Source organism: Symphalangus syndactylus, chromosome X, assembly GCF_028878055.3.
Source record: "Symphalangus syndactylus isolate Jambi chromosome X, NHGRI_mSymSyn1-v2.1_pri, whole genome shotgun sequence".
Lineage (NCBI taxonomy): Eukaryota > Metazoa > Chordata > Mammalia > Primates > Hylobatidae > Symphalangus > Symphalangus syndactylus.
In genome coordinates this window covers 102,751,641-102,774,977 of record NC_072447.2, presented here as the reverse complement: position 1 = coordinate 102,774,977, position 23,337 = coordinate 102,751,641, and positions in this window count along the sequence as shown.

The following is a 23,337-nucleotide window of genomic DNA, read 5'->3' as shown; positions in this document are numbered from 1 at the left end:
GTAGATGTTCTTCAGTGTTCGGGCATTAAAGAGTTAGTTATTTATTGTAATGTTTGCAGTCTGGGCTTGTTTATGCTTATCCTTCTTCAGAGGGTTTTCCAGGTATTCAGAAGGACTTGGGCCCCAAGTGAAATAACACTGTGTTTTTTTATAGACTCATAGAAGTAGCACCTTAGTGGTGTGGGATAAGATCTGGAAGAATTCTCTAGAATACCAGGGAGAGATTCTTGTTCTTTTCCCTTACTTTCTCCCAAACAGATGGAGTCTCCCTCTCTCTCTCTCTCTCTTATTTTAAAGTGCTTAAACATGGATATCTGGGAAAAGAAAACTCTAAGCAGAAGGAACAGTCCCCTAAAAGGATAGCATGCTCATGTGTGAAGGATTGAAAAGAAGCCAGTGTGACTGGAGCTGAGGGAATGAGTGGGAGAACAGGATAAAAAGAGGTCAAAGAAATTATAGGGATTAAATCATATAAGGAGCTAATTGGCTATTGTAAGCATGTTGGCTTTAACGTTGGTTGAAATGAACATGTTTCACAGGGTTTGAGCAAAAGACTGATGTCGTCTGATTTTCATATTTAAAAGATCACTCTGGAGTCTTAGTTGAAAATAGACTATAGGGAAAAAAGGAGGAAAGCAGAAATACCAGTTGAGAGGCTATTACAGATGGTGGTGGCAAGGACCAGGGTGGTCGCTATGGATGCGGTGAAAAGTGGCCAGATTATGGATGTATTTTGAAGGTAGACCAAAAATATTTCCTGATGAGTTAGACATACAGTGTGAGAGAAATAGAGAAATCAAAAACATCTCTAAAGTCTCCAGACCTTTTATGTGACATATCCCTCTTACATTCCGCCCATTAAATCTTACTGTGTATTTTGTGTTCTATTCCACTGGTCTCAACCCTCTCAACTAACAAATTGGTTAATGAATCAATGTTATTTTTGTATAGTTTTGGTGTTCAGTTATTGTTTTAAACTGACCTTGGTTTAGCAGTCAAAGAGTGATGAGATGCTTGATTTACTGGGCTGAGGTTCAATCAAGGATTAGTACCTATTAAGTCACTTTCTAGGAAATCTTTATTCTGTAAGCCTTTGTGACAAGCCGGGTTTCATGCCCCACCAAAGCAATTTGCTTTTGTTTAAACTCAGAATTACTTTGGCTCTGAACTCCCTTAAGTATATAATTAGGAATTAAATGTAGGTCCTTAAACAGCTCAACTTGCATACCTAACTGTTACAAGCAGTAAGAACAGTTTATCCTCATTCACCTTAGCCCATATTATTGGTCTTTCAAATTACACACTTAAAACCTGATTCCTAAAACAGAAGATTCCTAATTCCACTCTCACTCCTCAGTCTAAGGGACTTACCCCTGAAGCTCTAAAGGTTTCTAGGTCTTCCAATGAAGAAAAAAAAATTTTTTATGCCTCAAATGTGAAGGTAAATTTTTCTTGATGGATTAATCCCAAAAGCATGGCCATTGATTTTGTCCCCAAAGTCATGACAGTGACCCTTAAACATGTTGAACAGGTGTTAGGGACTCCAACAGCCCCCACCCCTGCACAAAGATCTAATTTTTAAATCTCCCAAAACTTAACTACTAATAGCCTACTGTTGACCAGAAGCCTTACAGATAACCTAAACACTTGACTAACATATTTTTTAGGTTATATGTATTATATACTGTGTTCTTACAATAAAGTAAGCCAGAGAAAAGAAAGTGTTATGAAAAAAAACACGAGGAAGAGAAAATACATTTACTCTTAAGTGGAAGTGGATCATTATAAAGGTCTTCATCCTCTTGGTCTTCATGTTGAATAGGCTGAAGAGGAGGAAGGGAAGTGGTTGGTCTTGCTGTCTCGGGGTGATGGAGGTGGAAGAGATGGAAGGGGAGGCAGGCACACTCATGTAATTGTTACTGAAAAAGATTCACGTCTAAGTAAATCAATGGATTTCAAACCCTTGTTGTTTAAGGATATTGTACTTGAGAAAATGCATAGAAGAATGGGGTTGAGAAGCACTTATCACAGTATACCCACTGCTTGAGTTAAGACAGAATTTGTTATTGAGATTTTATATCTTGACTTCAGAAAAGAAGGTTCTAACATTTGGTTAGCTCATTGCTCAGGAGCATGCTAAGACTAAGAAGGATTCAGCCATTGACCATTTATATTATTTTTTAGTATATATTATAGGGAAAACAATTCAACAGTATTCAACAGTGTTTTGTGATTTCTTGTTTTAGAATTTTCAGTATCATAATCACCCTAAACAGATTATAGAAATATTTGAAAGCTGTTTCCAAAATTGCTTTATGGAAGGTGTTGAGTAATGTAGATATGCCTTTTCACCTTTTCATGAATCAAGATAAGACATATTGCTTATTTCACTGTCTGACTACTCTCTACCTTCAGAACTCATTCTTGGTTTGTTCAGGAAACACTCTCTGGCCTTCATGTTTGGTCAGCATAAGATCTTTGGAACACTTTCATCCTTTCTATAAAAAATTATCTTAAAGCACAAGGAAATCTAACAAATAGGTGTTACTTTATTATGTAATATTATAGGACAATTAGTGTAAATATAAAACTTTTTTCTGTTATTGACATGATTGAGCTTAGTACCTAACAGCTACAACTTCACCCTCAACTAATTTGACACAAATTAGAAAATAAAAACAAAATATTTTCAGTTAGACTGTGCATATAAAATCAGGAAAGTTTGAATTTTTCTTTTATTATATATTATCTTTTTTCCTTTTACATTTATTATCTATTCACCTCATATACTAGCATATCATTATCATACAACTTGATAATGAAGCTTTTTCCGTGTGTATAATTCAGTTACAAATACTCTGGAGATCCAAAATAGACCCACCTGATTCCTTAAATCATAATATGCTACAGTGAGTTTGCAAATATGACTCCATGGGAGTAAATAATTTAATACAGCTGTCTTTGTTAAGAGGGAATCAATTGATCATTTCTTGTAGAAATATTAACTTTTTCATACCTTTAGAACCCTTGTTAAGAAACTATAGGCCTCAAAAACAAACAAACAGCAACAAAAGAGTCTTACTCCAGGAAATCTTCCTTGATACCCATGTTGAATGTGTCTTTATTCCAATCCCTTCAGCATTTGTGAATGTAATTTATCCCGTTCAGTACTTGTGAATATAATTTATATTGCTACCTTGTAATCATATATTGTCTTCTGTTATCGTTTCATTCATCTCTGTGGTCACTGAAAATTAAGTAGATAATTCACACATTAAATTGTTTGTATTTTAAGATTTTGTATATATTGTTCACTTTTCATATAACCATACTCCATCTTGTGTGTCATACAGTATTGTGGGCTGAATTATGTCCTCCCGAAATTCGTATGTTGAAGCCCTAATCTCCCATGCCTCCAAATGTGATTGTATTTGAAGGTAGTGTCTATAAAAGGGTAATTAAGTTAAAATGAGATTATTAGGAGGGTCCCTAATCCAATATGACTGGTGCCTCTGTAAGAAGAGATTAGGACAAAAATACACACAGAAGAAAGATTCTGCAAAGACACAGCAAAGAGATGGCCATCTACAGGCCAAAAAGAGAAGCTTTAGTAGAAACCAACCCTGCCTACATCTTGATCTTGGACTCCTAGCTTCCAGAACTGTGAGGAAATAAATTTCTGTCATTTAAGACATCTAGTCTGTGGTACTTTGTTATGGCAGCCCTAGCAAACTAATACATACAGCTAACTGTATTTATAGTGGTTTATGTATACAGCATAAGTATCCTATAAATACAGGTTTGGAAATATAGTTCTTTGTAAAGTGTTTGTAAACCATGATGCTTTTTATTCAGTTCCATTTCAGTATCATTCAAAGTATTTCCATTCACACTGATTTGTTTCAGAAGTGGGTAATAAGGTACCATTGTTCATTTAATTTGGTTGTCAACTCTATGTATATGTCTTCATTCAACACGTATTGGTTGTGTGCTCATTATGTGCCAGGCACTCTTCCAGATGTTTGAGATCCAGTGGCGAGTGCCACAAAGTCTCTCTACTTATGGAGATTTCATTTGAGTGGGAGTGATAGTCAGTGGATAGCAGCAGTTAATTTCTCACTTTTACAAGAGTAGGTTTTCTACCTAAATGGCTTCAAGATAATAGTCAACTATTTTGTAATAGGTATGTATTGTTACCTTAATGTATTTTTAAAGTTGGGGGTTTTGGAAAGGCCCAAATATTTTGAACTGCCACATTTTAATGAAATTTAATGATGCATAGCATATTGTATATAGCAGTTCAGCAAATGCTTGATAAATTGTTATAATTTCTCCTTAAATTTTCTGTGGTAGAAAGTGTTAGGTAACAACACATACTCAGTTTTCCAGAATGTTAGCTATAATAATTGCCACTGTTTTCCTTTCTCATGATGAGTTGCTACTTCATTTGGATATTAATTGCTATCCATATAATTTCTGCCTTATATTTTTGTATTTATTTTATAATATTGTAGAATGTAGAGCTGGTTTTGAAGGATTTTTAAAAAAACTACTTCAGACTCCATTGTTAGCCTGCCTTTCATACATTACAACCACCACTAGCTAAATATAGTCTGATAGCATATTGTTGAAATGGATATTTACTGATGAAATGGCAAATGTTTAGAAACTATCTTCTGAACTGTTGCCAAAACATGATAAATCTTGTAGATTAATGAAGCATCTGGGTCATTCCTATGGGGGGAAAAAGTGACTTCCTAAGTAACTGACATTACTTTTATATCTGTTAGTTCCAGTATTTCTCTTTTATTTTCTGGCACTCTGTAAAATTTTTGCAGTTTCTTGTTTGTTCCAACTTTTGTTTTTGTTTTTGTTTGTCTTGAAGGGGAGTAGGAAAGGAGTTTTGTTTTTGCTAAATTGATTTCCAACCGATGAACAAACATAGCACTAAATTCCATTTCTTTGTTCGATGCATTAATTTTTGCCATACTGAATGTGAATTCACATGAATTTTCTGATGTGAATTTAAATATGATACAGCTTATACATTTCTAAAGAGAGGTAATGAGGGGTAAATATTATTTGCTTTGCAACGGTGTTTTAGTGCTTAGGATTTTTAAAGATGACACAGACACACACTAAAAATTCAACAGATGACCCTAAAGTGCACTAACATTTCAACTGACATTTTCTTACATGATTTATACTTTGCCCAGTGGTCAGACAGTGAATCAGTCAAAATGACTTATCCTGATTCACGAAAAGGTGAAATGGTGTGTTCTCTGTGACTCCACACCTTCCCTGTGGTGATTGTGGGAACAATTTTCAAAGACTTATTCTAACTTTTTAGGCTGACTCTAAACCTCAAAGCCCTGAAAACAAAGAAATCAAAACAACAAAATGATAAATATTTGGTTATTATATTTGTAAAACATGACTCCTTCAAGACTTGATGGCATTTTTAAAATTCATTAACTCTTTCTCTTCAACAAATATGTGCATGTTTTATTTATTGTTGAGAACTTGTCCAATGACATTTTTCCTTCATATTTTGGATATGGGCTGGGAAATTATGCACATATTTGAGAATCAGAAGATATTTAGAATTCCAGCAAGAGTGCTTAAAAAATGGATTCAGAAAAGTTTGACATTAGAAAACAAAACAATTTATTCCCATGAAAAGGTGGAGAGCACTGGGTAGATGACAACTCAAATAGATTTAACTATAAAGAAAAATTTTTATGTTTTACTTTTAATAAAATAATCAAAACCAGACAGCAACTATAAATAAAAAGGTCATTTGCTTAGGTGAGAGAAGCCAGTTTATTTTCTCTGAATAAGCACAAACATGCAGCTGCTCTTGCCAAGTGCCAAAGCTTTGAGCGGTATCTGCAGAGAAATGACAAAGGCTGCCCTTGTCCATGAGAACCCTCAGAGTTAGAAGTTTCACAGATTTCAGGAGTAGTTGAAAATGTTTTTGTTGTCTTGAAGAGAATGTAGTTTCAGCCATAGGAGTTCCTTATACAGGAGCATGTGAAGTCCTCTCAAGTTGATGGAAAGAAGACTACATACAATGATTGTCAAACACCAGTGGGGGAGCAAGGAAAGAACTGAGCATTCCATTAACCTCTTCCTCTTCATCAGTTGTGAAAGGAAAAAGGTAAAGTTGAAAAAGAAAAAAAAAAAGCTCTAATCCTATGAACGACACATCTAGCAGAACTGCTAAAAGCATTTTAAAAAAATCAGTCCTTTTTCCCACATCATCTGCATAAGCCCAGGACTAGAAAGCAAAGCAATACATAGCATTTGCTACTAGAATGTGTTATGGTACAGTTCATTGCCATAAAAAAAAAGCAGCAGCAATCTAACTACTTTTTGAAATTAAACAGAGATCAGCAAGCAGCCATCTTCATATCAAGGGACTTTAATAAACAAATATATATATTGTGGTGTCTACAGAGTATCAGTTTTTCAGAGTTTAACTGATTATACCCACTTAGTTGAGCAGCCTGTTTGGGTTTAAAACATAGTGCAGATTCAACCCTCATTCTTCTTCTTTTTTTTTGAGACAGAGTCTTGCTCTTTTGCCAGGCTGGAGTGCAGTGGCGTGATCTCGGCTCACTGCAACCTCCGCCTCCTGGGTTCAAGCGATTCTCCTGCCTCAGCCTCCCAAGTAGCTGGGATTACAGGCATGTGCCACAGCTAATTTTTTGTATTTTTAGTAGAGATGGGGTTTCACCATGTTGGCCAGGATGGTCTCGATCTCTTGACCTCATGATCCGCCCGCCTCGGCCTCCCAAAGTGCTGGGATTACAGGCATGAGCCACCGTGCCCAGCCCAGTCTTCATATTTTTAAGGACCCTCAGTTTCATTCAATATATTTAAGGTTGTTTTAGAGAAAAATATAGTGTTTCAAATGACAATAAAATTGTATTGTAATATTTATCATTATGTAAGGCCTGTAACTTTGTGTTCTGGTTATAAAATTCAGTCATGTGTTTATAACAGAAATGGAGGCCACAGTAATGCCCTATAAAAGAAAAATCAATGGTCTTTCTACTCTGCAGCAGGTTCATACTTTTCAAGTGTAGAGTACAGTTCTAGATGCTGATACAAGTTTTGCTCGTCAATTGCTTTGAGCTACAGGCAACTCTGGTTAAAGAAGGAATTGGGGCAAGAGAGATAGCCATTGAATTCCCAAATACTGAAACATTTACAAGTAACTGTAGAAACTTCTAAGAGACATTGTCATTGACCATAAACTTGATACTTATAACTATTTCTCAGAAATAACAATTCTGGGTTCAAAAAGTATATATGTAAAACTATGCTTAGTATTTGGCATGGGGAAAATACTGCTGTTAAAAGATGACTTGTTTTAGAAAATACAAATTATTTTAGGACATCAGGTACCTACACAATTTGGTAATGTTGCTATTCTTTACTTCATTTTCATCTTCAGGTTTGCTGTGGACCAAACTGTGTGCTTTCCAAAATTCTTATGTTGAAGCCCTAATCCCCAATGTAATCATATTAGGAGATGGTGTCTTTGGGAGGTAATTAGGTTTAGATGAGGTCATGAAGGTGGAGCCCTCATAATGAGATTAATGCCCCTTATAGAAGAAGAAACGAGAGAGAGAGAGAGAGATCTGAGCCTGCTCAGAGAAGAGGCCACACAAGCCTACAGCCAAATGGCAGCTGCCTACAAGCTAAGAGAAGAGGCCTCAGAATGAAACCTACCTTGCTGGCATATTGATCTTGGCCTTTCCAGCCTCAGGACTGTAAAAAATAAATTTCTATTGTTTAAGCCAATCAGTCTAATTAAAGTGGTTTATATATAAAATAATGGATGTGATGAAGAACATAGAGATCAGAAGTAGCCAAAGAATAAAACATTAGCTTGAGAGGCTGGGCGCCACGGCTCATACCTGTAATCCCAGCACGTTGGGAGGCTGAGGCAAGCAGATCACATGAGGCCAGGAGTTGGAGACCTGCCTGGCCAACATGGTAAAACCCCATCTGTATTAAAAATCCAAAAGAATAGCCAGGCGTGGTGGCGCACACCTGTAATTGCAGCTTTTTGGGAGGCTGAGGCACTAGAATTGCTGGAACCCTGGTGGGGCAGAGGTTGCAGTGAGCCAAGTTCACGCCACTGCACTCCAGCCTGAGAAACAGAGCAAGACTCTGTCTCAAAAAAACAAAAACAAAAAACAAAAAACCTGAGAAAGAAATATCAAGAACTGAATAATAACAATGATAACAATGTAGATCAACAAAATCAAGGTTAAGTTTTATACTGAAGTTTTATGCTCTATATATGTCACATGAAGTCTAAATCGTTAGAGTATCTTTATCAAAAATTTAGGGCTTGGTGATGCATTTTGAATCATCCATAAAATATGCTCTTCTTTTTCTCTCCTTATGGCCTGTTATGGACTCCACAAACAGACTTCCTGGGTTTTAATCCCAACTTCACCACTTATTGACTATGTGATGCCGAAGGAGTCACACAATCTCTCTGTGCCTTAATTTCTAAAAAGTGGGGATACGGCCGGGCACGGTGGCTCACGCCTGTAATCCCAGCACTCTGGGAGGCCGAGGCGGGCGGATCAGGAGATCAAGACCATCCTGGCTAACACGGTGAAACCCCGTCTCTACTAAAAATATAAAAAATTAGCTGGGCGTGCTGGCAGGCGCCTGTAGTCCCAGATACTCGGGAAGCTAAGGCAGGAGAATGGTATGAACCCGGGAGGCAGAGGTGAGCAGTGAGCCGAGATTGCGCCACTGCACTCACTCCAGCCTGGGCAACAGAGCGAGACTCCATCTCAAAAAAAAAAAAAAAAAAAAAAAGTAGGGATACAAGGTTTGTTATGAGGATTAAATGCATTACCATATATGCAACACTTATAATAGTGCCTGGCCTAAAACAAGTAATTATATATAGGTATATACATCTATATTTATAGACACATGTATTCTATATTTGTGTTATTATTACTAGTAACACATAGGTAGATAGTAGAAGAAAAATGAAAAGATGTTAAATCATAGGTTTATATTCATTCATTTGACATTTATTGAGGTCCTAGTATGCACTAGACATGGAATTAAGTGCTGAGGATACAGAGATGACATAGTGTCTCTAATTATGGGAAATTGTGAAACATTGTGATGAGTGCTGCATAATAATGATGGCTTATCCAGGCTATTGAATCAATGAATGCTACCTAAGTGCAAATACTCATTTCGGGAATTCTAAGTAGTTCAGTATGGCTGGATTATAGAGTGCAAAGTGGAAGTGTTGAGATACGAGGCTAAAAAAGTAAGCAGGGACCTTGAATGTCACACTAAGTAGATTTCATCCTGAAAGCAATTATAAAGATACTGAAGGACTGTAAATTAAAGTAATGTCATGACCAGATTTAATTTTAAAGATTAAACTTGCAGGGAAGTGGAGGATGGATTGAAGGTAGAGCATAGGGGAGTAAAGTTAAAACCTGAAGTTGAATATGAGGCCATTGCCATAATATAGGTAAGATATGACAAGTGTTTGAATTAAGCCCTGGTCATAGGGATAGAAAGGGAAAGACAGACTTAAAAGATCTTTAGAAGATATAGTTCACAGGATTTGGAGATCAGATTGAGTTGATGGGTAGGGTGAGGGAAAAGCACTAGTGAAAGATGACACGAAGAATTCTACCTCAGGGAAATGGGATAGAAAATGTAGAAGAAAGCAAATTCAGGAGAGGGAATTATGGGTTTGATTTAGGTCGTGTGAATTTAAGTTACTTATTAGACATCCTATAGTAGAGTTTTAGATATTGACTCCCTCCCACCTGGCTATCTCATATGAGTCTGGATATCAGAAAAGAAACCTGAGTTAGAGTTAAGCATCTGAAAGCCCACAGCACATGGGTTTAGCCAGGAAGAGAGAACGAATGCTTGGGAAGCAGCAATACTTAATGGATACATTTTAAAAGAGATCTGAAAGAAGATTTAGGAGGAGTAAAGAGAAGTAAAGTGAAATTCTGCTGGTTTCCATTAACTTTGTTAAGAGAGTCAAGGAAATAAAAAATTGTATGAAGGGTAGAGGTGGCAAAAGATGCTCTGATGTCAAATAAGATTAATTCACTTCATGCTCATTTATTGAGTACAGACTACTTGCCAGATCTTGTTATAGGTAAATAGAGGGCAGAAAGAATCCACTGGATTTAGCAATAATGTGGTTACAGATGATTTGCTAGAGCAATTTCAGGATTTTATGAGGGTAGCATACAGATGGTAAAGACAGCAGTGAGTTGAGAAGAAGACAATAGTGAGACAGTGGATTTAGAACAACAGAGCAGATCCGGCACCTTGATAGACCGAGCTTTCCTACTACAAACACCTGAAAACACCAGATAAATGGTAACAAAACAAAGGTTTTTTGTTTGTTTATTTTGTTTTTTATCGTGCGGACTTGTGACACTTCCTAGGATGCTATCTGGGTCATTATTAAACTCTTTGTCTTAATTATAAGCTAGGTTACACAAGTGCTAAGACCAACCTATGTTTTAAAATTTTATTTTTTGGCTGAGTGTGGTGGCTCACACCTGTAATCCCAGCACTTTGGGAGGCCAAGGCGGGTAGATCACTTGAGTCCAGGAGTTCAAGGCCAGCCTGCAGAACATGGCAAAGCTCCGCCTCTACCAAAAATACAAAAATTAGCTGGGTGTGGTGGTGCACGCCTGTAGTCCCAGGTATTTGGGAGGCTGAGGAAGGGGAATCACTCAAACCCAGGAGGCAGAGGTTGCAGTAAGCTGAGATCCCACCACTGTGTGTCCAGAGTTGGTTCCTTCCAGTGGGTTCTTGGTCTTGCTGACTTCAAGAATGAAGCCGCAGACCTTCACGGTGTTACAGCTCTTAAAGGTGGCATGGAAAAGAGTGAGCGGCAGCAAGATTTATTGTGAAGAGTGAAAGAAGAAAGCTTCCACAGCGTGGAAGGGGACCCGAGCGGGTTCCTGCTGCTGGCTGGGGTGGCCAGCTTTTATTCCCTTATTTGTCCCCACCCACATCCTGCTGATTGGTCCATTTTACAGAGTGCTGATTGGTGTGTTTACAACCCTTTAGGTAGATACAGAGCACTGATTGGTGTGTTTTTACAGAGTGCTGATTGGTGCATTTACAATCCTTTAGCTAGACACAGAGTGCTGATTGGTGCATTTACAATCCTTTAGCTAGACTCACAGCACTGATCGGTGCGTTTTTACAGAGTGCTGATTGGTGCATTTACAGTCCTTTAGCTAGTCACAGAGTGCTGATCGGTGCATTTTTACAGAGTGCTGATTGGTGCATTTACAATCCTTTAGCTAGACAGAAAAGTTCTCCAAGTCTGCACTCGACCCAGGAAGTCCAGCTGGCTTCACCTCTCAGCTGTACTCCAGCCAGGGTGAGAGAGCAAGACTCCATCTCAAAAATAAAATAAAGTTTTATTTTTATATCCCTCACAGTGCAGTCACATAGTAGGTGTTCAGTAAATGTGCACTTATATTTGCATGAATTGACTTACTTTCTGTAACTTAAAATGAGGAAAGACATAAATTACAACAATGTAAGAGCAGATATGTGGATACTACAATACATGGAATAAAATTAAGTCCTATTCGAAACCACTAAAATGTCTCTATGTTACCTGTTATAAATAATAGGTAAATAGATGATACTGCATCCATATACTGTTTTATGAGGCCATGACATTGAGGTAGACAGAGCTTTATGATATATTAAATGTGTGTGTGTGGTGGGGAGCATGGTATAAATAGTGTATTTTAGTTTTTTATAGTATAATTTGTATACAAAATGGTGTGACAGGGGAAGAAAGGATGACATTACTTATTTATGTATGTATAGAACATCTCTTTAAGAAAACTCAATAACTGGTAATAGAGGTTGTCCCAGGGGAGGGAAACTATATGGCTGAGGGATACTGGTGGGAGGGAGATTTTTACTGTATGCCTTTAAAACAAAGTTTTAGGTAACATGTTTAAGATATTTAATCTGTGCTCCTAAGAAACAAAGGAAAATCCCTATGTGCCAGAGAAAACCGAAAGATAGATTGGGAAAGCACACAAACAGCATGACTTATGTATCCTGCCCAAGATCACTCAGCCACTAAGTAGTAAAGCCAGGATTCAAACTTAGGAAATCTGGCTTTAGTACTTAGAATAAAAGATACGCTTCAAGTGTGTTTTTCCTGTGTATTCAAGAATAAAAAATTAAGATTAAACAGAAGGAAAGACCTGAACATAAAGGAATGTACTATGATTGAATAATCTTAAACTAAAAGATTAAGGCTAAAATATGACAGTATTAAATAAGTCTATGAAAGATGATTACAGAGTTAGCAGAAGTACTAGAAATCATCATAAAAGAAGGGGATGCTAAGAGAAAATAACAAACTGGGAGGAAAACCAAGAATTTCTAGAAATAAAAAATAAAGTCATTGAAATTAAAACTTAATGTTACTAGATTAAACTACACATTTAAAGAATGAAATCACGTCTTTTGCAGCAATGCAGGTGGAGCTGGAGGCCATTATCTTAACTGAAACATCTCAGAAAGTCAAAAACCACATGTTCTCACTTACAAGTGGGAGCTAAACAATGGGTACACATGGACATACAGAGTGGAATAATACACACAGGAGACTGCAATAGGTGGGAGGGTGAGAGGTGGGTGAGGGATGAAAAACTACTTATTGGGTACAATGTACATTATTCCAGTGATGGGTACACTAAAAGCTCAGACTTCACCACTGTGCAGTATATCCATGTAACGAAACTGCACTTGTATCCCTTAAATCTATAAAAATGAAATAAAAAATGGCAGATTAGATTCAGCTGAAGAGAAAATTAGGGAACTTGAAGATAGATTTTTTAAAATTACCTAGAATACAAAGAATAGAGAAAAAAATGAAAATATAAAAGAAATTAAAATGATTTTGAAGATGGAATGAGAAGAGTAAACATGTCTAAAAGGAATGGTATGAGTAGAAAATTAGAGGGAATGTGAAAATTGTATGAGGGGTTCATTGCTATCCTTACACCTAGGCCAGAGGTACTCCTGTCCTGGGCACTATACTTTAGAGTTCTTCACATATTACAGACACACACATATGCATTTTATTTTAAAAATATATAGATGCCTCTGTGCTGGTGCTCGGCACTAGCAAAGTTTAAAAAGTAACCCTAATCATCCATTCTCATTAAAAACAAAGGAAATAAAAAAACATTACTTAATCCCCAGGAGAATGTTTCTTCACATATCTTGCCCTATGTCCTCAAAGCAAACAGCAACTACATCCGAGCACAGTGAAGGTTTGTGGGTTGTACCACTATGAAAAGTTGGGTACTGCTTCAGAGAGTGGAAAGGGTATGAGCAGTGAAATTACTTAGATAATATAAAGCCAAATTGATTAACTTGTCAAATCCTTCCTCTCAGCTTGATTACAATCGATTCTTGAAGAATAAAGTGTCAGTTTACATTTGGAAAGAGCTTCCTTTTCTTGCTTCTCTCTCTGTTCCAATTCATGTTCCAAAAGCACTCACAATTTAGTGTGACGTTCCCAACAGATACACATTGCAATATGTTGCAATATTTAAAAATGTATGTTAATCTTAAAATTACATATATATAGTCAAATATGTATATGTGTGTGTGTACTATCAGCCAAATGCAAATTGCAAGACATTCTACAAAATAGCCAACATTCTATGAAACAGCAGGACTACTCTTTAGAAGTAGGTCAGTATCACAAAAGACAAAGAAAGGCTGAAAAACTATTCAGATGAAAGGACACTAAAGAGCCATGATAACAAAATACAATATGTTGTGCTGGATTGGATTTTGGTTAATTTAAAAATGGCTATAAAATACATAATTACAAAAATAAGGGAAATTTGAATATAGACAATATTAGATAATTGTTGTATCAATTTTCTGAGTTTGATAATTTTATTGATTAAGAGAATGTCCTTGTTCTTAGGATATACATGCTGAAATATTTAGCTGCAAAGGGTCATGATGTCCATAATTTATACTCAAATGACTCAGCAGAAATTATAATTTATATATAATGTAGTTAATTATATATAAATTACATATGCATATATATTTATATATAGTTACGGGTTGAATTGTGTCCCTCTAAAATTCATATGTCAGTGTTCTAACCCACAGAACCTCAAAATGTGACCTTATTTGGAGATAGAGTCTTTACAGAGGCAATCAAGGTAAATGAAGTCATTAGGGTGAGGCCTAATCCAATATGACTGATGTCCTTATAAAAAGAGGAAAATTGGATGCAGAAACACACATAGAAGACAAGGTAAAAAGACACAGGGAGCAGACAGCTATTTACAAGCCAAGGAGAGAGGGTTAGGAGAAATTCTTCCATCACTGCCCTCTGAAAGAATCAACCCTACTAACACCTTGATTTTGGACTTCTAGCCTCTAGAATTATGATACAATACACTTCTGTTGCTTAAGCCACTTAGTCTATGGTACTTAATTATAGCAGCTCTAACAAGCTACTATAGATTTTGATACTGGGAAATGGAGTACTGCTGTAACAAATGCCTAAAATATGGAAGTGGCTTTGGAATTGGGTAATTGTAGAGGCTGGAAGAGTTTCGAGGTGAATGATGGGAAAAAACCTAGATTGCCTTGAAAGGACTTGGTAGAAACATGGATATTAAAGGAGATTTTGGTGAGGGCTCAAAAAAGAAAAAGTGAGCAAAGTTTTCTTAAAAAAAGTGGAATTACTGATAATTAGATAATTACTGATAAGTGCTTCAGTTTACTAGTTAATTTTAAATATTTTAGAGAAAAATATGTCTTTGAAAACACATATGAAAAATACATCTATTGGTTTATTGGTTTTTGTATTTATGTTGATGTGCATCTTTATAAAGACATATAGACTTTTGTGGATAATGACTCCAATTATATTTGCTTCATCTTTTAGAACAGAAGTTCAGCAAACCATGGCCCCTGGGCCATATCCAGCCTACTTCCTCTTTTTGTATAGTCAATGAACTCAGAACAGTTTTGACATTTTTTAAAGGTTGTAAAAAAAAAAAAAAAAAGACAAATTTACATGACAGAGACTGTGCACTGCAAAGTCTTTTAAATAGTTATCCCTTTACAGAAAAAATTGTCAATCCCTGATTTAGATGAACAGAGTCAATAGAAAAGCAGTTGTGTGACTATTTTGAGTATAACAACATTGCTAGTGATTTTTGTTAGTATATTAGTTATCTATAACTATAAAACATATTACCACAGTTTTAGGGCTAAAAATAAATATATTATCAGATTCTGTGGATCAGGAGTGCAGGCATGGCTTAACTGGGCCCTCTGCTCAGGGTCTCACAGCAAGGCTACAGTCAAGGTGACAGGAACAGAGTCTCATTGAAAGTCTCTACTGGGGAAAGATCCACTTTCATTCAGGTTGTTGACAGAGTTCATTTTTTTGTGGCTATATGACTGAAGGCTCCAGCTTTTTGCTAGCTATCAACTAGAGGCTGACCTTACACCCTAGAGGCCACCAAGAGTTCAGTGCCATGTGACACACTCACAGGGTTCCTTACAACATGGCAGTTTATGTTTTCAATGCCAGCAGAAGAGTCTCTTTCTCCAGTATGTAAAGATGGGGCCTTACATAAGTTAACCTAATAATGAGAGTGACATCCCACTACTTTTGGTAGAAGCAAGTCACAAGTTCCACCTGTCCTCAAAGAGAATTATATAAGATGTACACAAAGCAAGCAAAATAAACTATATGGAAGAAATAGATATTAATGTATGCATTATGCACATCTTTATTTTTTACAAATTTCAATATTGCTGGCCCATCAATGGAACACCCATATACATACAAAGTCATCAAATTTAATTATCTTTGCTATTTTGTCAACTTTCAGTCAGATAAAAACTATAGCTTTGCACACTTGATTTTTTTCTTTATAAAGATATACATATCAAGGTATTTGATAGAACCTGTTTTATTGAAAACTGAGTCTAATTTATAACTTTCTAAAAAATGTAGACTTATGGCATTAGAGCCTTAATTTGTACTTTTAGCCCAGACATTACAAATGTAGGGATGAGCTTTGAGACAATATTTGAAGATATAATAGTTGAGATTTATTTTCCAGAAATGACAAAAGACATGAATCCTTAGATTTAAAAAGTACAATAAGTTTGAGCAGGATAAGTAAAAATGAATGTACATATCATACTGAAACTTCAGAAGACTGATGTTAAATGAAAACCTTAAACCAGAGGGAAAAAAATAGTGATTATATATAAAGGATTTCTTAATAGCAACAATAGAATCCAACAGTCAATGCAATAATATCTTCAAAGTGATGTGGGAACATGACTGCTAACCTTGAGCTTTCTACCTTGCCAATTATTGAAGAGTAAAAGTGAATTGAAACATTTTTTGGACAAACACTATGAAAATATACCTTATAGAGATACTTACTGAAAGAAATAGGAAATGATATTTTGAAAAAAACTGTATCCAAAAGTAATTGGATGGGATGCAGGAAGCAACAATGAGCTCAGAAAGTGGTAAGTATATGTATAAGCATAGACCGAAAAAAAAAGAGTAAGAGAAATAATAATTGCAATTAATTTAGGGGTTAAAAACAAACTGAAACTAAATATTACATAACAAAAACACTATAGATGAGGGAATTTGAGATAAAGTACTTTAAGATCCATTTTACAGTTTGGAAGAGGACTGGAATTGTTGATTAAGTGATTAAGTTTGGATTGTCTCAGATCAGTGTGCATTCTTAAAGCATAGAGACAATTATTCAGTAAAAATGAAGGACCCATCAATACATACAACTTCGATGAATTATCTGGGAATTACACTGAATGAAAAAAGCTGATCCCAAAGTGTTACATACTGTATGATTCATTTATATAACGTACTTGAAATGACAAAATTATGGAAATGGAAGACTAGTGGTTGCCAGGGATCAGGAAGGGAAAAGACATGGAAGGGAGGTGAATGTAGCTATAAAAGGACAATGTAAGGGATCCTCATGGTGATAGAACTGTTCTGTATTTTGACTGTGCCAATGTCAATATCTGGTTATGATACTGTACTATAACTTTGCAAGGTGGTACCATTGGGGAAAACTGGTATGGGGTTCATCTGGTTTCTCTGTGTTATTTCATACACGTGTATGTGAATCTACAATTATTTCAAAATTAAAAATGTGATTAAAATTAGTTTGTGAAATAAACTGAAAAATGCGTAGAGATACCCATCAAAGAAAAGATTCTATTATCTTCCAAATTGAAAGAGAAAAAAGGAATAAAGAAAAATCAATCAGTATAGTAAGATGAGGAAAAGGAGAAGAAAAAGGCAAAGCAAAGCCACAAAATAATATGGTAGAAATTAAACTCAAATATTTTGGGAAACATCAAAATAAGTTGTAATATTTGTATGTTAAAAGTTAAAGACTGGGCCAGATGCGGTGGCTCACACCTGTAATCCCAGCACTTTGGGAGGCCGAGGTGGGCAGATCACGAGGTCAGGAGATCGAGACCATCCTGGTTAACACAGTGAAACCTCGTCTCTACTAAAAATACAAAAAATTAGTCGGGTGTGGTAGCGGGTGCCTGTAGTCCCAGCCACTCTGGAAGCTGAGGCAGGAGAATGGCGTGAACCCAGGAGGCAGAGCTTGCAGTGAGCCGAGATCACGCCACTGCACTCTAGCCTGGGAGACAAAGTGAGACTCCATCTCAAACAAACAAACAAAAAAAAACTTAAAGACCCTGAGAATAATTTCAAATGACAAAATATAGCTATAAGCTATTTTAATAAGACACTCTCAAACTTAAGAACAAAAAAAGGAAGTGTATAGAGGGATAAGAAAACACATCTCAGGAAAGTATTAATGAAAAAATACCTAGTGCGGCTGTATCTTTATCAGACAAAATATACTTTATCCCAAAGAATTATTATGGATTAAGGGAGGTATTACATAATACTAAAATGAAGAAATTTGGCAGAATGATAAAATAACTCTCAATCTCTAAGAACTTAACAACATAGCTTCAAATTTTATGATATAATCATTGAAATAATTACAACAAAATATCTAGTATAGTGAAAATGGGAAGTTTTAAAAGAACTCTTTCAGTAAGGACATAGAAGATTGAAGATCACAATTACCAAGCTTAGTCAAATGGATAGAAATAGAACCATGTATCACACATTCAGTGCATATACATTTTAAGCACGTATGAGATATTTATAAAAATTGACCAATAAAGAGGCTGCAAACACAGTCTTAACAAATAACCAACTATCAATGACATAGTGATCTCTAGCCAAAATATGATGAAATTAGAAAATAACCAAAACTATAAACTATATAAAGAAAATTTTAAATAAAATTCTAAAAAGTTCCTGGGTCAAAGAAGATATATGAAAGTTAGAAAATACTTTCAATGAATGACAGTGAAAATACTACAAAACAAAATTTGTGACATGAAGCCAATCCATCACCTACAGGAAAATATGTGGTTTAAAATGCACGTTATAAACATTGAAGAAGTTAAAAACAATAGAATAAGCCCTAAGAAGTTAGGAGGGAAATAATAATGATAGCAGCTGAAGTTACTGAAATGGAAATAAACTTGTATTAAAGGCAATCAAAAAAGCCAAAAACTGGATCTTTGAAAAGGTCAGCAAAATATATCAAACTATAGTAAGATTGGTCAAGAAAAAAAGCATTAAAATGGGTGATCATAGAAACTATAATAAAGAATTTTATGAACAATTAATACATTTAAAAAATTGAATGAAATAGAAAAATCTCTTGACATTATTGGAATAAGAAACTGATTCCAGAAAAAAAAAAAAAAACCCAGAAAATCAGAATAGACCATTAAAGAAATGGTCTATTTAGTCTCCCAGATATGAACACAATAATCATAAAAATAGCAACATGATTTTAACTTTTTTTTCCAAGCATCAGAGATCATTATAGTGTACAAACCCTTCCACGAGTTTCAAAATGAGTGCAATTTCTCCAACTTAGATTTTAGAACTATTGTAAGCAAAGGCTGTACAAGAAATGCAAATTACAGGGAATCTCACTCATAAACATAGGTGCAAAAATCCAAATAAATTTGCAGCAAACAGAATTAAGCAACAAATAGTAAAGATAAGTAAATGAATAAACAAAATAAAAATCATGACCAATTAGACGTTAACCCTAGTTTGTTTAACATTTCATTATTTTGTTGTTAATATGCCTTCCTCTCCCCACAAGATACATGTTTTTCCTCATTATTTCTAACTGCAAGGATTGTTCTTTCAAATCTCAAATATAGTGATAGTGACATTTTCTGCCCAGATTCAAGAATAATTATGAACTAGAAACTACTTAAAAGTATCCTATTCAGCTCAATAGCTTAATGGGAAGAATCTTTCTAGAAGAAGTCATTCCTTTAATAAATTAACCAATAGCCTGCCAGTATTTGTTTTAGTAGAGGAAAAGAAACTGCATTTTAGAATCAGTAAAATGTTTTCTTCAACAAAAGACCTTTCTCCACCTAGGCATCAAATGACTTTTTGCATTTACAAATGGCCAAATTGAAAACAGTCTCAGAGAAGTATTGAGTGTATGAATATAAATTCCTATTATGTAGAAACACATGTGGTTATATTATAGAAAAGCTACAACATTGCCTTAATTTTCAACTCAAATGGAAGCCACAGCAACTGTGCATGTTGCAGATAGAAATTCCTATTTAATGCCACTATTTAAACCTCATATCATCATTCTATCCACTGTGTTTGATTACCGTTCTGAAGGATAAAAATATTTTTTCTCTTGTGCGAGAAAATCTCCTTGACCACTTCTAAAATATTTGGAATGGTGTCTCACATTTTGAGAAATGTCTACATGTTACAAATCTAGAGGCTCCAGATGTTGTTGACACATTGTACGTCTTCATATTATGTTGAAATGTCCTAGTTGAGAGATAGATACTGTCTTGCAGTCTTCATTTGTCTTTTGAAAATAAGATTTTTAGAAGTGCTAAGAGAGGATGAATTGCTTATTAGTATTACATTGGCCAGTCAACATATATTTAGTGAGCATCTACTTTGTAACATATGGTCTTAGTCTGTTTAGACTTCTTTAAGGAACTACTTCACAATGGATAATTTATAAACAATAGAAACTTATTGCTCACAGTTCTGAAGGCTGGGAAGTCCATGATCAAGTGCTGGCAGATTGGGTGTCTGGTGAGGCCTGGCTCTCTGCTCCGTAGATGGTGCCTTGTAGTTTCATCCTCACATGGTGGAAGGTGGAAGGTGCAAGGCAGTTCCCTTCAAGGTTTTTAGTAAGTGCACTAATCCAATTAATGAGGTCTCTACCCTTATGATTTAATCACCTCCTATGGCCTCTCCTCTTAATACCATTATATTGGGAATAAAGTTTCAACATGTGAATTTGGAGATAGGCACCAACTTTCAGACCACAGCTGATGTGATGCTAGGTTTGGGGAATATAGCAATTAATAAATCAGACTTCACCCTTGCTCTCATGGACTTTATGGACTGGAAACAGCTTTTGTTTCCAAACTGTCTAGACCTGCCTGGCCATCCAAAGCAGCCAACCACGTTTTTCTTTTGCCTCACTCCTAGGAACCTGCTTCTGTCTGCTTGGTTTGATGAACCATACAGAAGTCACTTTTACCGAACATGGTTCCAGGTGTTCCTTTCATCTTCTCTTGGCAAAAAATATCACTAACACTATGTTTGTCATAATAGCCTCTGACCACTGACAGAAAACATTGCATCTGAGGTAAGAATTACTTATAATTTATCTGGAAACTTTATTAGTTATCCATCCCCAATTTCTCTCCATGTCTGAACTTATTTAAAAGGAAAAAGAAGAGAGCTTGAGCTAAAGGAAACATATTTCTTAAGACAATCAGGAAAGGAATCCAAAAGTGTATCAATAAGGAGTGAATTCAATAAGGAGTCAGTAAGTCAATAAGGAGAGAGCTTGAGCTAAAGGAAACATATTTCTTAAGACTATCAGGAAAGGAATCCAAAAGTGTGTCAATAAGGAGTGAACCATTAAAACATTAGACTTCAAGCTAGAGGCCTTGAGACCAAATAGAGCGTAGCACAAGTATTAAATGAACACATTAAAACTGCATTATTACTTTTAATGGACAGTTTTGAAAATTTAAGGATTGGATTCTGAGAATAATCCAGATAAGGTTTATTTGAATTTATTAAACTACTAGGAATTAAGCTAAATTCAGAACGTGGGGCCAGGCGCAGTGGCTCACACCTGTAATCCCAACACTTTGGGAGGACGATGCAGGTGGATCGTTTGAGGCCAGGAGTTCGAGACCAGCCTGGCCAACATGGCGAAACCTCATCTCTACTAAAAATACAAAAAAACTTAGTCGGGTATACTAGCGGGCATCTGTAGTCCCAGCTACGTGGGAGGCTGAGGCAGGAGAATCACTTGAACCTGAGAGGCTGAGGTGGGAGAATCACTTGAAACCCGGAGGCGGAGGTCACAGTGAGCCAAGATCACTGCCTCTGCACTCCAGCCTACACAACAGAGTGAGACTCCCTCTCAAATAAAAATAAAAAAATAAATTCAAATGCGGGAATACCAGAAGTCATCCATCCCTACTTAATTTGTTTTACTTGGTGGACACGTTGTGAACACAAAAGCATGCAAAATAAAGAATTCATAATATTTGTTTTAAAAACATTGCAGCCCTATGTAACATAAGTTCACAGGCTGCACCATCTGAACCATAAAGGAAGACCACAGAATCAATGTAACCTGTTTTAATATCTTTCTGTTTTCAATTGCCACTGACTCTAGGCACATGTTTATCTGTAAAATTTATTCCTACTATATTTATTTGGATGCTATGCCAGAGATTTGTTCAGAATGTTAATCTCACGAGCTATAAATACTGCAACAATGGAGGGAGTTCATCTTAGTATAAACTGAATTTTTCCTCTGGTTAGAAACAGTCTCAAGTAATCCCCACATATAAAAATGGCATGTAGAAATTGCCTACAGTTTTATGAGAAAATTTATATTAAAAAGCACAGCAATAAATTAAAGTATTCCTAAGACTGTTTAATGAAGAGGATATCGAGGTGTATCTGGGGTAGTATTAGCTCTACTCAAAAGAACTTGTTTCTGAGGTAATAACTATTTGCAATAATACATTAGGTAAGAGTCTGGGATGGTAGTGTTTCACATCTTGCAGCACTTGTACAGTAGTTCTTGTCTCCAGTACCTTGTGATTGGGTCCCTATACTTCAGTTTGTTGAATCAGGTTTTATACTTTGTGACCCAGCAGGTGACACTGGTAAACTAAAATAGGCATATACTCTTCACCAGGGCTAAAACAATCCAACATTTGGTAATTCCTAATCAACTGAAAGTGGTCTGTGTAGTATCTTGCAGGAATGCTGGGGCTTAGCCAAGTAGATTTTCAAATAACTTGTGTATGACTCTTTAAGAACCAGTGCTTTTGTTTAAACTGCTTTTTTTCCCAAATGAAAACATTTCTAAAATACTCTGCGTATAGGAAATAATTTAATCCCTTTTTAATTCCTTAGAGTTATTATCAAATATGTAATTATAAATATATATTCAAAGACTAAATAAAATTATGTAAGTATTGAAGCCAGGAAGTCATTCTCTTGAAAAATTGCTAGTATTGAACTGAGTCTTGGTCATTCGCCTCTTTCTCATAAAACTACAAGAAAACAGTGTGCAGCAGTTTGATCTCTTATGGGGTGTGCATGACTACCTTTCTGTGAAATTAATTGGTGAATCAAAATCCAAAGAAATCTTCCAGAAATCTTTACTTCTAGTATAAGCTGTTTTTTTTGACTTGTCAGTGACATTCTGAACATCATCTGCTATTTCTTAGACCTATAATAATATACCGTAGTTTGTTCTTTCATTGAAACTGTAACTCTTCAGGTTGACAACAAATGTCCTATAGCTGATATGCTTAAAATGTGGTACGGGGATGTACCTAAGGACTACTGAGAGGTAGATGGCTGTCCACAGACACACACCAGCAAATACACACACAGGCATTTCTACTCCTACCAAAAAGTCTGCTGTTTTGCTGTTAGTGTTTATAAGTCTCTTGAAAACTACTGAAAATGAAATGACTCTTAGATTCAGAAGACTACAGAGCACGTGACAAGGAAATCAATTATCTTATTGCTCCTGACCTTTGGTGTCAGAGTCCGCT